This window comes from Triturus cristatus, chromosome 1_2, assembly GCF_964204655.1.
Source record: "Triturus cristatus chromosome 1_2, aTriCri1.1, whole genome shotgun sequence".
NCBI lineage: Eukaryota > Metazoa > Chordata > Amphibia > Caudata > Salamandridae > Triturus > Triturus cristatus.
This window is the reverse complement of record NC_140580.1, coordinates 365078105-365091291: the sequence shown is the minus strand read 5'-3', so window position 1 is coordinate 365091291 and position 13187 is coordinate 365078105.

Genomic DNA, 13187 nt, shown 5'->3' with positions numbered 1-13187 from the left:
TTTGGCATTCACAGAATGAACTTACTACTTTTGCTATTCCCAGAATGGATTTACGACTACTAACTTTACGTCCGCACTCGGCCCGGAATTTCCGCCTCCGAAGCGGAAGTTCCGCACCCGGAGCGGGAAGTCGGCTTGCAGGCCGGAAGCTCCGATTTCGGGCTGGAAACTCCGCTTTCGGGCCGGAAAGACCACTCTCGGGTCGGAAGCTCAGATTTGGGGCCAGACTACATTAACTGTGGCCATTGATCATTTGAGCCAAGGGTAAACACCTGTCCAAGTCCCTACCATCCCCCACCATGCATCAGCTGACACACTCCAGCCAATCCCTGCTCTGCAGCATGTATAAGTGTATAAGGAGAAGTGTGGCTCACTGGTTAGAGGAGGCAGACCTGGAAGCAGAGATCAGCCCGGGACCAGGGTTCAATTCCCGGCTCGGCTGGGTCTTGAGTCCATAAAATGTCCATGGACTCGATAATTCTCGCTCCAGTGCATACTCAATTCATGGGTTCACACTCTGCGACTCTGGGCAATAGCTTGCTTAATCTCCACATGGGCCCCTCGCGGCGGGATGCCTGGCTTTCACCTTGCGGATGCCCTGCCGGGTTATCTCACAGGGGAATACCAGGACGGGTTCCCTAAGCAAGCGCTTAAAGACCGCTTGGTGATTTGCGCTATATAAATTCCTGCACATTTATAACTGCAGAGCAGATACACACAAACCCTTTGAACATGTCACTGAATGTGTTTGTTGCACTGCCCCTTGCCATGCGGCAAATCTACTTGAGGAGGAGGAGGAGAGCAGAGAGGATCTTCAGACAGAGGATCAACCTATTTGGAATTTCCAGCCAAGATGTAAGGGCCAGGTACCGTTTCCCTCCAGAAGTCATCTTGGATATGGTATGTGAGTGGGAGCAGGAACTTGACTCTGTGACCTGCTGCTCACATGCAATCCCAGCATATCTCAAGATCCTTTCTGCGCTCCATTTCTTTGCCACTGGGTCTTTCCAAAGGGTCTTCAGTGACCATGTGGGCATATCCCAGGCGAGCCAGTCGCGGTGCCTGCATCAGGTACTGAGATGCATCACAGCAAGATCCCACAACCACATACAAATGCCACGTATACTGGCCCTGAGACAAAGGGCAGCACGAGATTTCTATCTCATTGCACAATTCCCACGTGTGCTGGGTGCAATTGATTGTACCCATGTGGCCCTTCAGCCACCCCGTCACATTGCACACATGTTCTGCAACACCGATGGCATTCCATCAACGTGCAAGCTGTCTTTGATGCCAGTGGGAGGTTCATTAATGTGCATGCGGTGTTCCCAGGCAGTACCCATGACAGCTTCATATTCTGCATGTTACCTCTTGCCCAGTGGATGGCTGCGGGAGAATTTGGCAACATGTGGCTACTGGGTAAGTACCAAGCATTAGAAATTAGGTAAATGTGTTGTTGAAATGTCTGAATACCCCCCCAACATTAATCATTGTACAATAAGAATCATAAAGTTACATACATGGCCCAACAGATACTGCATGTAATACAGTATAGATCATGTTCTGTGCAATTCAAAGAGGGAAATGTAACCAACTGCCCTTTCTGCACTCCTCAGGTGACGATGGGTATGCACTCACCCCACATCTCCTCACCCCTTACAGGCGTGCAAACACTGTACCACAGCGTAGGTACAATAGGGCACACATACGGACTCGAGCCATCATAGAGCGCACTTTTGGTCTGTTGAAGTTGCAATTCAGATGTCTCGACCGTAGAGGGGGTGTGCTGCTGTACTCCCCAGAAATAGTGTGCAAGATCCTATTAGCCTGTTGTGTTTTGCACAACATTGCCTTAACGCATGGCTTACACATACCGCTGGAACCTCAGCTAGCTCTGAATCTGGGAAACCGGGCCATTGCACATAACCGAGGTCAGGGCATGCAAGTCCGTGAGCAGCTCGTTGCCACGTTTTTCACATGAGCAACCTGTAGTGGAATGGACAAAATGTGGTTTGCTGTCTGTTGCCAATGATGAAACGTGGATATACACGACTGTGTCAATAAATTCCTTCCTGAGACAACTTTGCAAGCCACACTAACTGCATGTAAATCACAGCTGTTGACAGCAGTCAAAAGGTTGAGCGTGCTTCAGCTCATGTGCCCATGTCAGCGATCAGTGTAGTGGATGTTCCTAAAGAATCTATTGACGCAGATGGAAAATGATACATGTTCTGAGAGACCTAGCCGGACCTCATGAGGATGGGTCACTTAATCAGAAAAGGCCATAACCATAGCATTGTCGGGCCTGTGCCCTCAACAGATGTGACTCCCCCACAAATGATGCGCCCAAAACGTGAGTGATGTCATGGGTGAATCAGACACCATGTGTCTGTGATATATCCACACTGCCTTTGTGAAGAAAAATACCTAGGCAATTTCAAAGCAACACAATTGCATATTCAATGGAGACAACAAACAATGGTGTAGAAGGAGACACAACATGCAGAATTTTATCAAAAATAGATATAGACTTTATTATATTCAAATATACATGGGAATGATGGAAAAATTGGTGGTGATGGACTTTATAATTTCGAAGTGTGATTCAAGAATAGAAATTAGATGAAATAAACAAAACATAAAACAGTATAGAACAAGTCATATTCCAAGTTGGTCAGACAACAAAATCTGAGTACAAAAAACATGAAATTAAAAGTGGCGAAGACCAAGATGTTCTCAACGCGCGTTTCGACGCTAGTCCCGATCACGGAGCGTAATACGCGTATGCGGACCCTCCGCTCCGGAACCGGAAACTGCGTTTACGGGCCGTAAACTCCGAAAATCACCCGGAACACATTATTTCATACAGGAAATGTTTTACAGGAAGTGGGAGGCAGGAAATACATCACAGGAAATAGTTGGCAGCCATTTTGTGTTTATTCGGAGTCATCCTCTATCACAGATCAGATCCTCTGACATCCTGCTGCTCTCATCATTCTTATTTTCCCCATAAAGGCTGAGGGTTACGAAGAGAAGGCACCCCCTTTCACTGAAAGGGAGTTAGACATCTTGGCTGAGGGGGTGCTGGCCAAATATCCTCAGCTATATGGGGACCCTGAACACCAGCTGAGCAATGCAGCCCGGGCAAGGCTGTGAGCCAACATCGGTGAGTGCTGCAGTGCAGTGGGAGTCCACACCAGGAGTGCGAGGGCATGCCGCAAGCCCTGGGAGGACCTAAAACGGTGGTCCCAGCTCAAGGCTGAGGAGCTGGTGGGCCAGTCTTCCCAGCACCATGTGCATCGTCCTTGCCTCTCCCCACTGTACAGGAGGGTCCTGCGAGCAGCTTGGCCGACCCTCCATGCTCAGCTGGAGGAGCATGAGCAGCAGGGACATGGTAAGTGCATTATATGCAAAATGTGTCTGGGAGTATGATGTGAGTGAAACAGTGCTGTACCATTGTGTGTCCCATGCCTCCACTCACAGATTCTGTGTCCATGCAGCAGTCAGCAAGATTAAAAAGGCACACTGTGGCATATGGACTGTACAGGGCCGAGTGCCTTTTGGGAGTTGTAGTTTCGTCATGGCATCTGGCTAAATGAGCCACAATTGTGCATTCATACTGAAATCTGCTCTACCCGCACAACTACAATTGGAACTAGGAAATCATAACTGATGTGTGCATTGGGTGAGCAATGGTACAGAGACTGTCCAGTGTGCGCATGGCAGGCCAAAGTGTATTGGATGCTGTGACTTGCATTGCATTTGTAGAGTTTGGGTTCCAATTGAGACAAATCGTCATGTGTCATGGAGTCAAGACAGACTTTGACATCCTTGCATCACTCTTAAGCGCTTCTAAATTTGCAAGGTGTGTCCACTGACAGACGTCTCACCCTCAGTGGCCTGTATGACATTTCACATGTACAGGTAGCTGTCACAACAATCCCCCACTGTTCAGCGGTGTACTGCACTACCTTATCAGTCACCAAAGTCAATATGTGCCACTGGATTGTCAGATCATGTGTGGGGCAGCAAAAGGCTAGACTCACAATGTAGCTAAAGAAATAGCCCAGACCCTCTGTGGATGTGTGACCCACATTTGGCACTTGTCTTGTCCCATACAATGCTACAAAGCAGATGACACTTGTCCAGACGTTAAATAGCTGTGACTCCCTATCAATGGCCAAAATCCAAGAAATCAGGACTCTTCATGTTCTCCATTGGTGGACTGCTTTTGGAACCTGCACATGTAGCAGTGACAGGACACACAGATCACCAGAATGCCAGGTTGAGGGTTGGCCAATACAGTTGTGTAAGCCACAAACATCCACGTGAGATGTCCATGTCAGACTCAATCCAGTAAATGACAGTGAACATACACGTAATGTGAGCTCATAGACACTGACAACTGTAGAGTGTGATCAGAGGAAAATAAAGTCTGAGCTTGGCTCATCTATGTATGTGTCTCGTCCTGCATGACACAACCATAACATTAGGATTTTGCTTACATTTCAGCAGGCACAGCTGGCGAAATGGAAGGGCAGCAGGACCAGGTCCGGAGCGCGAGGCCACCAGTGTGGTGGCGGCTACACCCTCTTTCCACCAGCGAGGAAGAGGAGGATGAGGAGGGACCCTAAACATCAAGAGGCAAGGGGATTGCACCCAGCCGGACTGACAAGGGACACCCTGATGCTGGTGCTACATCCCAGGTGGAGGCTGCGGACTTTGAAGGGGGGGGGTGAACACGACACCTCGGCCCATTATGTGGTGGAGAGCTACTCTCCCCAAGACTCTTCACCTGTGGAACCTGAAGAGGTGTCCTCGGGGTAGGCCAAAACAAACAGGGCCTGCCATCAGCCCCTCCCTGCCTCTAGAGTCCCCCATTCCAACGGGGGCTCCAGCAGCATCCCCTGCAACCAGTCCCCCTCATTGTAGCTGCCAGCTCGACGACATCATTGGCTCCGGACCTGAGGCACCACATCCCTCCTGTCCCCCCAAGCCCCTCCTGGTGTTGTTCCTCCTGTGGCTGTGCCAGTGGACTTGATGTGGATGTGTGAGGGTCAGCCAGACATGTCCGCTTGCATCATGCAACAAGTGTGTATTGAGGTACGCATGATGCAAGAGGACATTCTCCGATCTCTGGCCACCCTCACCACCAGCATCAATTCAATGGCCACAGCCATGTTGTCTCTTGTCTCCCAAATCCCTTCCCATACCACCGTCAATGTCTCCCCCTGTCCGTTGCCCCACACTGTTTCCCCCCATACTCCTCGTGTGTCATGAACACAAGTGGTGCCTGTTCCTGCACCCGCCAGCGGTGTGCCTGCATCGGACTCAGAAGATCTGGACATTGTGGTCCTAGAGGATGACCAGAAGGACACTTGAATTTTGACGGAGACGTTGTCGTGAACTATTATTTCCATTTCCCCTTGTAAATAGACTGTTTTCCCTGACGCTCCCTGACGTGTTATATTTTTTTTGCCACACCCCAATCCAGGTTCCCTTCTCCCTCTGCATTAAGATCATCATTTGTTTTCCTTTCTCCCTTCCAAACGGACGGTTGTTCTTCTGTACCTTCATAAATTTTAATGAGGAATTCTAATTACATCAACTTGTTTGACTTCATTTTGAATGTCTGGTTCAGAATATGGACACATATTTGGTGAGTCATCTGCTATGCATATAATGGCTTGTTGCAATGATGGGTTACACTTGTAACTGTGTCACACACACACATACCTTCTCACATCTCTAGGCCACCTACATCGTTACACAGGACATGATACACAACAGAATCTTTTTTTGTAGGTCTTTATTTGTTCAACACACATTCACGTGGTTAAATTGTCTTGGATATCCTGTCACTGGTGATCGTGCTTGCGACATCGCAATTTGGGGGGTGATGACCGCTCGGAGGGATCAGGTCTGGCTCGTCGCCTACGTGGAGGTGGGTATTGTCCTTGGGACTGTCCAGGGTCATCTACATGTGCTGGGGCAGATGGTGTATGCACATTGGATGTTTGTGCCTGGACAAGGGCTGGTTGTGCACGTGGTGGGAGTGCCTGTACAGGGGTTGGTGTTGGTTGTGCAGGTTGTGGCAGTGCCTGTACAGGGGTTGTTGGTGGTTGTGCAGTTGGTGGCAGTGCCTGTACAAGGGTTGGTGGTGGTTGTGCAGGTGGTGGCAGTGCCTGTACAGGGGTTGGTGGTGGTTGTGCAGGTGGTGCCAGTGCCTGTACAGGGGTTGGTGGTGGTTGTGCAGGTGCTGGCAGTGCCTGTACAGGGATTGGTGGTGGTTGTGCAGGTGGCGGGAGTGCCTGTACAGGGGTTGGTGGTGGGAATGCCAGTTCAGCCCGCTGGTGTGGATGTGTACCTTTGCTCTGTTGCTGTGCAGTTGGTGGTACAGGTGTGGGGATGTGCTGTCCTGTGGGCAGATATGATGGCTCCCCTCCCAGCATTGACCGTGAAGGGAGACTTTGGATCACTTTCAACATGCCCTCCATCATCTTCATGGCCAAGGCATGGTGTCTTGCACTCTCTTCCCTTTGGATGGATATCATGTCTTGCATAGTTCTGGACATGTCCTGCCAAGTCCTATCCATCCTATCCAAAACTTGGCTCAGCCTGTCCACCATCTGAGGGAAGTGGACAATGTCCCGCAGGGACTCCGACGTGTCGGACAGGGTAGCCCCTATGGCACAAATGTCCTGCCTCACATCTGTCTGCTGTTGGAAGAAGTCCTGCTCCCACTGGCCATCATAGCCAGGTGCAGGCCCTCTCTGCAGCTGTCTGCCATGGATAGGACGAGCAGATCCAACAGCAGGGGAGGGGGTGGCAGGTGGGAGCCTGTGGGCAGGAGAATGGTGCCCAGGGGATACCTGTACCACAACAGGGCTGGTACTTCCCCCAGATGGTGGAGAGGATGGCAGGGATACACTGTCTAGGGAAGAGCGGGTAGGGGAACCACCATGTTGGTCCTGGACGTGAGGGCTGTGAGGGAGTGATGTCTGTGTTGTGATGCGTGGGAGCTGTGGCTGGATTGCTCGATGCTGGGGACAGGCCATACTTTGCTTGGGAGTATGCTGACGGACGTTGCTTGGCAGAGGATGTGATGCCCTGACCGATTTTGCAAATCTGGCACGATAGCACTCATTGGCATCTGTATCGTCATCAGACATGTTGTCCTCATCATCCACCAAGTCGACGTCCTCAGGAAATTCATCCTCCTCCTCTTGAGCAGTACTTGCTGCCGACATCACTGCTTGGAGGATCAGGGGATTCTCCCCTCTGATTCCCCCGTCGGCCCGCACTGGTCATCGGCCCATCATCCTCATCCTCAGCATCCCCTGGAACAGAGGTTGCAACCGTATTAGGGATTGACCTGGTATAACATGTGGTGCAACACAAGGGTTTGTATTAACTGTACTTTGCATCAACAGATGAGGATCATGTGACCTGTGTAGGGTACCAACACAAATGACAGCTCACACCATAGCACTGAGGTGTTACACAGAGATGTACATGATACAAGCAAACTCACCAGCTCCAGCCACAACTTTCTGTCCCTTGGTGTTCCCCCCTAGTGTCACCTCCTGGACCTGTCTCCTCATAGCTCTTGTAGACATAGCTGTCCCTGATCCAGCATCTGTAGAGGGAAGTGACAACATTCTCAATGATCTGCATCACTAATTGACAGACAGGCACATGACACTCCTGATTTGTATTTCACTTTGTAAACAACAACTGCTGATTACATGCAGAGGGGAATCTTGATCTCTCTCATGGCGTAGGAATCTAAGCTAGTGACACACCTCATGCCAGAATTACCTGAAGGACAGGTGCGCGATGGTTTCACTGCTGCAGCCAGGATGTCATGCAGTCCCCGGATGGTGTCCGCTACTGTGGTGTCATCCTGTCAGCAGCTGTGATGAGACATACAGGTCTATATTTCGTAACAACAGATGGTAGCTCTGAGCCAACATGTCATTCTCAATGACCATTTGTGGGTAATCCAGGACAATGTGCAGCATGTTTACCTCATGAACTTTACATGTGGGCACCTGCTCACATGCAGCAGTTGCCAGCCGTTACCCCCACACAGCACTGACATCAACGAGATGACACTTCAACAGACACACCTCATGCCAGAATTACCTGAAGGACAAGTGCTCGATGGTTTCACTGCTGTGCCCAGGATGTCATGCAGTCCCCGGGATGGTGTCCGCTGCTGTGGTGTCGTCCTGTCAGCATCTGTGATGAGACATACAGGTCTATATTTTTTAACAACAGATGGTAGCTCTGAGCCAACATGTCATTCTCAATGACCATTTGTGGGTAATCCAGGACAATGTGCAGCATGTTTACCTCATGAACTTTACATGTGGGCACCTGCTCACATGCAGCAGTTGCCAGCCGTTACCTCCACACAGCACTGACATCAATAAGATGACACTTCAACAGACACACCTCATGCCAGAATTACCTGAAGGACAGGTGCCCAAGGGTTTCACTGCTGCAGCCAGGATGTCATGCAGTCCCCGGGATGGTGTCCGCTGCTGTGGTGTCATCCTGTCAGCAGCTGTGATGAGACATACAGGTCTATATTTTTTAACAACAGATGGTAGCTCTGAGCCAACATGTCATTCTCAATGACCATTTTTGGGTAATCCAGGACAATGTGCAGCATGTTTACCTCATGAACTTTACATGTGGGCATCTGCTCACATGCAGCAGTTGCCAGCCGTTACCTCCACACAGCACTGACATCAATGTGATGACACATCAACAGACACACTTGTATGAGAAGGTTACTGATAGGAAGGGATAAATGACCCGGAATCCTCCGCATTACACTGCTTTCACCTTTGCCATTAAGACTCACATATTTCCAGAGTCTAATGTTGTCTGTTGACAAGTCAGAAAGGGGTTCATGTGTGAGATGTGCAATAGTCAGGAACATGATGTTGCTCATTTTTGAATGAGAGAACACAGATTTCTTATGTCCATCCTTTGAGTGTCCTCTCTTTGCATACTCTATTTCCAATATCATGGTACTACTTAGCTGACGACGATTGGTGTCTTGTACAGCAGACATCCAAACCTCATATGTCAAACACTCACCTATACATGTGAATACGGTAGGAGAGGAGGCAAGCAGAATGTAACATTTGGTTATGCTCACACATTGCGGATAGGCTGAGAAGCTTTGATGCCTTCCGCCTGCACTGGATTAGAGTGTTGCTCTTCAGCCAGTCATTTTGCAGGTGTAACTGCATGAAGATTCACCTTAGCAGCCCCTACATCCATCTCGAAGGTACACAACTGGCATCAGTGTTGGCCTCAGCCATGCTATTTTCATCTTGGTTTTTCCGATCATTGAATTGCAAGCCGGTTGTGTTCTGGTCACTTCATATGACTCATTGTACTATTGTATGTCCATTCTGCAATCACTTGGCATACATTTTGTGTCATCCTTTCATTAGCCACCAGGGTTTGCTCTTGCATGTGTCCAAATGCCATATGTGAGCATATTGTGATGCAGGACAACAGTGTTGTATAACACATACAACATAATGTGGAGGTGAAAGGCACATTTAATGAGCATTCAGCCTGATTTATTCTTGGGTTTACTTCCCTTGGCCCAGCACCGGAACAGTGTGTGGGCCCTGAACAGATGTCACAGCCAACCTTGTAGCAGAAGTCAGTGTGTGTCTTAGATTATGGGAGGACCTCGTTGTTCCTACAATGATAAGTGTGTTTTGCTACTTTAAATTTCTGCAGCCACATGTGATGCACTAGATTTCTGGCACAAAGGATGAGCACAAGCAGTTGTGGGCACCAGCGTTGCTGAAGTGTGTCATACTTAATATCATGATTGATCCCACATATAACTTAGAATGGGCCCACTACCTAGATGCAACCTATATCACAATGACATGTCTACGGATCATGATGTGAGGTCCACTACCGTGTTTTGTTGATGGACAACACAAAAGCCAGCCAATGTAAGTGGTACATGACCAGCTGTGTGGACTGGGCACTTGATCTATATTGGAAACATTCAAAGTTGGACAGTGTATGCATTGTCAATACTACTGACCCTGGTATCTCACTTCTTGTTCATCATTGCCATATTTGTGCAAATTAGATTTATTGATTAGGTCTACAGACACCATTACAACATAGTGGGGACACCCTTTTGACTAGTTGTGGCACTCGATTACAGGATTGGATTCCTAGGTCTGGGGCTGTTGCTGAAAAACATGTCATGTTCCACAATTACAAAGGTATGATGAGCCAAGACATGTAATATTTTGTCTTTCGCTGTTCACAATTATCATTTGCTAAAGGTGGATGTCCATTGACAACTCCAATAGTAATGCAGCGATTTTGACATCTCTGGTTGACTTTCATATGTGGGCACTATATGTCCCTCTGTCACTCCTGACAATTTATGCTTTTTGACCATCTCCTGGCCACTTTGACTTACCAGTCAGTGAGAGTGGTATGCCTATCTCTGTACGATGGCGATTCCTCCCAGTAGATGCAGGGACCTCTGCTACTGCAGTTGTCTGTGCTCTGGCTGAATGTGTCAATGGGTGAGAAGAGAGAAAAGTAAACAAATGGAAAATGTGCTTGTGGAACTTTTCTGTGATTTCCCCATTTCTTCTGCATGCTAACAGTGTTGTGCAGTACTGCCGCAGACTGGGCAGGTAGGAGCAGTGGTGCGTTGGGGATGTAATGGCGTGGCAGGGTGGGAAATGTACAACAGAATAGGTGTATGACTATTTTGATCTGATGATTCTCTTACCTTCTGCTTTGTGATTTAAGCTGGCACAGGGTGATTTACTTCTTGGATAATTTGTGGCAGGTTTACACGCCCCTTGGAATACATTTACACCGCTGTTGCGTCACTTCTGTGACACAGCGGTGGGGTAATACAGGTGACACATTTAGACTTATTCACAACGTAATGCATCTATGGGGATGCGTCACGTTGTGCAGGCCTGCGCAACATTAAACATGCATCAGCTGTGATGTAGGCAGGGTGTGCGTTTCTTTGGTTATGCCTCATACATGTGATGCAGTGTAATCGACGAGATTTCACAGAGTCACTTTTCATAGGGTTGTGCTACGCAAACTTACGCCTGCTTGAGGCACATGTAATGAGTGGCACAGAACGTTAGGTGTAGGCGGTCCATGGACATTGTTGGAGTTGCGTCACACTTGCGACACTACTCCAGCAAAGCACCCCCCTAATGCCATCAGATGCGACACACATCTGTCTATCCCTGTGCCACAGTGCACCGCTTTGTAAATGTGACGCATCCGCGGTTGCACAAGAGTTGGATTGCGTGTCGCATTGTTACTGGCGCATCTCTGCTGATATTTGTGAATTGCTACTTAGCAGGCTTGTGTATTACTGCAACAGTACAGTGCCCATGTTTTCTAAAGTGGGGGCGGGATTTGCCATTTCCATTGCTAAGGATTGTGGGACTTGTGGTGCTACATACAGAGGGTGACACATGAGTCTCTGACTGACTATAATTTTTATATACACTTTGGACTACTTCCTTATTCACAATGACAGTGCAACACAGACAATTTTTTCATGCACTTTTTCTTTTCATCCCTCTTACCTGGTACCACGTAGCGGACGTCACTAACAGGCAGCCCATGGACCAAGTGGGGGTGTATTGTGGTCAGGATATCCTCCTCCAGTGGGGTGAGGCGGATGCGGGGTCCAGAGTATGCAGCAGGTAGGATCCGATTTAATTCGATTCGCGAGTATTTCTCCTTCACCCTCTGCCTCTCATCCTGCCACTTTTTCTTGATGTCCTGGACTGTGCGCCTCTCCTCCCCCAATGCTGTGACAGCAGTGGCTAATTGCTGCCATAGGGCTGCCTTCTGTGTCCCACTGGTGCAGTAGGGTGGGAGTCCATAGAGGTGTTTGTGGTGCCTCACTATAAACTCCACAAGCATGGTGGTCTCTTCTGCAGTGAAATTCCCCTTCCTCCTCAATAGCTCCATTGTTCTCTGCCAGTGTCATCGTTGTGAACACAAACTCTCTGTGGCCAAACCTGTTCCTTCACTGTGTGCTGCTTTTAAATGTTTTTTGCTGCTGGTCAATTAGTGTTAATTGGCTTCAGCTGGAGCATGGTCGGGGATGGTAGGCACTTGCAACATCATGGCAAACTGGAGCTGTTGGCTGGGATTGGCTGGAGTGTGTCAGCTGATACATGGTGGGGGATGGTAGGGACTTTGACAGGTTTTTACCCTTGGCTCAAATGATCAATGGACACAGTTAATGTATTCTGGCCCCAAATCTGAGCTTCCGGCCCGAGAGCAGACTTTCCGACCTGAGAGCGGAGTTTCCGGCCCGAAATCGGAGCTTCCGGCCCGCAAACGGACTTCCCGCTCCGGGTGTGGAACTTCCGCTTCGGAGGCGGAAATTCCGGCCCGATTGCGGACGTAAAGTTAGTAGTCGTAAATCCATTCTGGGAATAGCAAAAGTAGTAAGTTCATTCTGTGAATGCCAGAAGTAGTAAGTGCATTCTGTGAATACCAAAATGGTAGTAAGTTTAGGATTTTGTCTTAAGTTTGTTCTGTGAATCGGGCCCAATGCCACTGGATTCAAGCTAGTCTTTCGGATGAGGGGTGTCTCCCCAAACTGGTCTAGGATGCATGTTTTCGGTCCAGGGAAGACATTGCTTGGCATTTCGGGCTAGACTGTTCCCAGGAGGAACAGGGTCAAGACTGATTTGCATATGGCTGCGTCTGAACAGGGGTGTCGAAGAAAGCTAAAGAACGATGATGGATTCAACCCAGATCTGTAACTGGGAGTGAGTGTCTGAAAAGTTTCAGCTCTCCGTCCATCATCTCCTTGTGTTTGCTTTATGGAGTGATGATGCACATTCAAAATGTACTAAGGATTATTGATTGATAGGACAAATGTAAACATGCACTGAGGATTATTGAGCGATTGGTCAAACCTACACTTGCAGATAGAATTTCTGAGTGAGTGAAATCTGAACATGTATAATGGTGGAAATACTGGCCCCATTATTGAGATTCTGAATATGATGTCAGCTACCCCTGCATCTTGACATAAACATAATGACTGTAATTCTTGACATATTGTGCACGAACATGACTCAGTGGTTCCAAACCCTCGTTTAATGTGTGCATTGTCG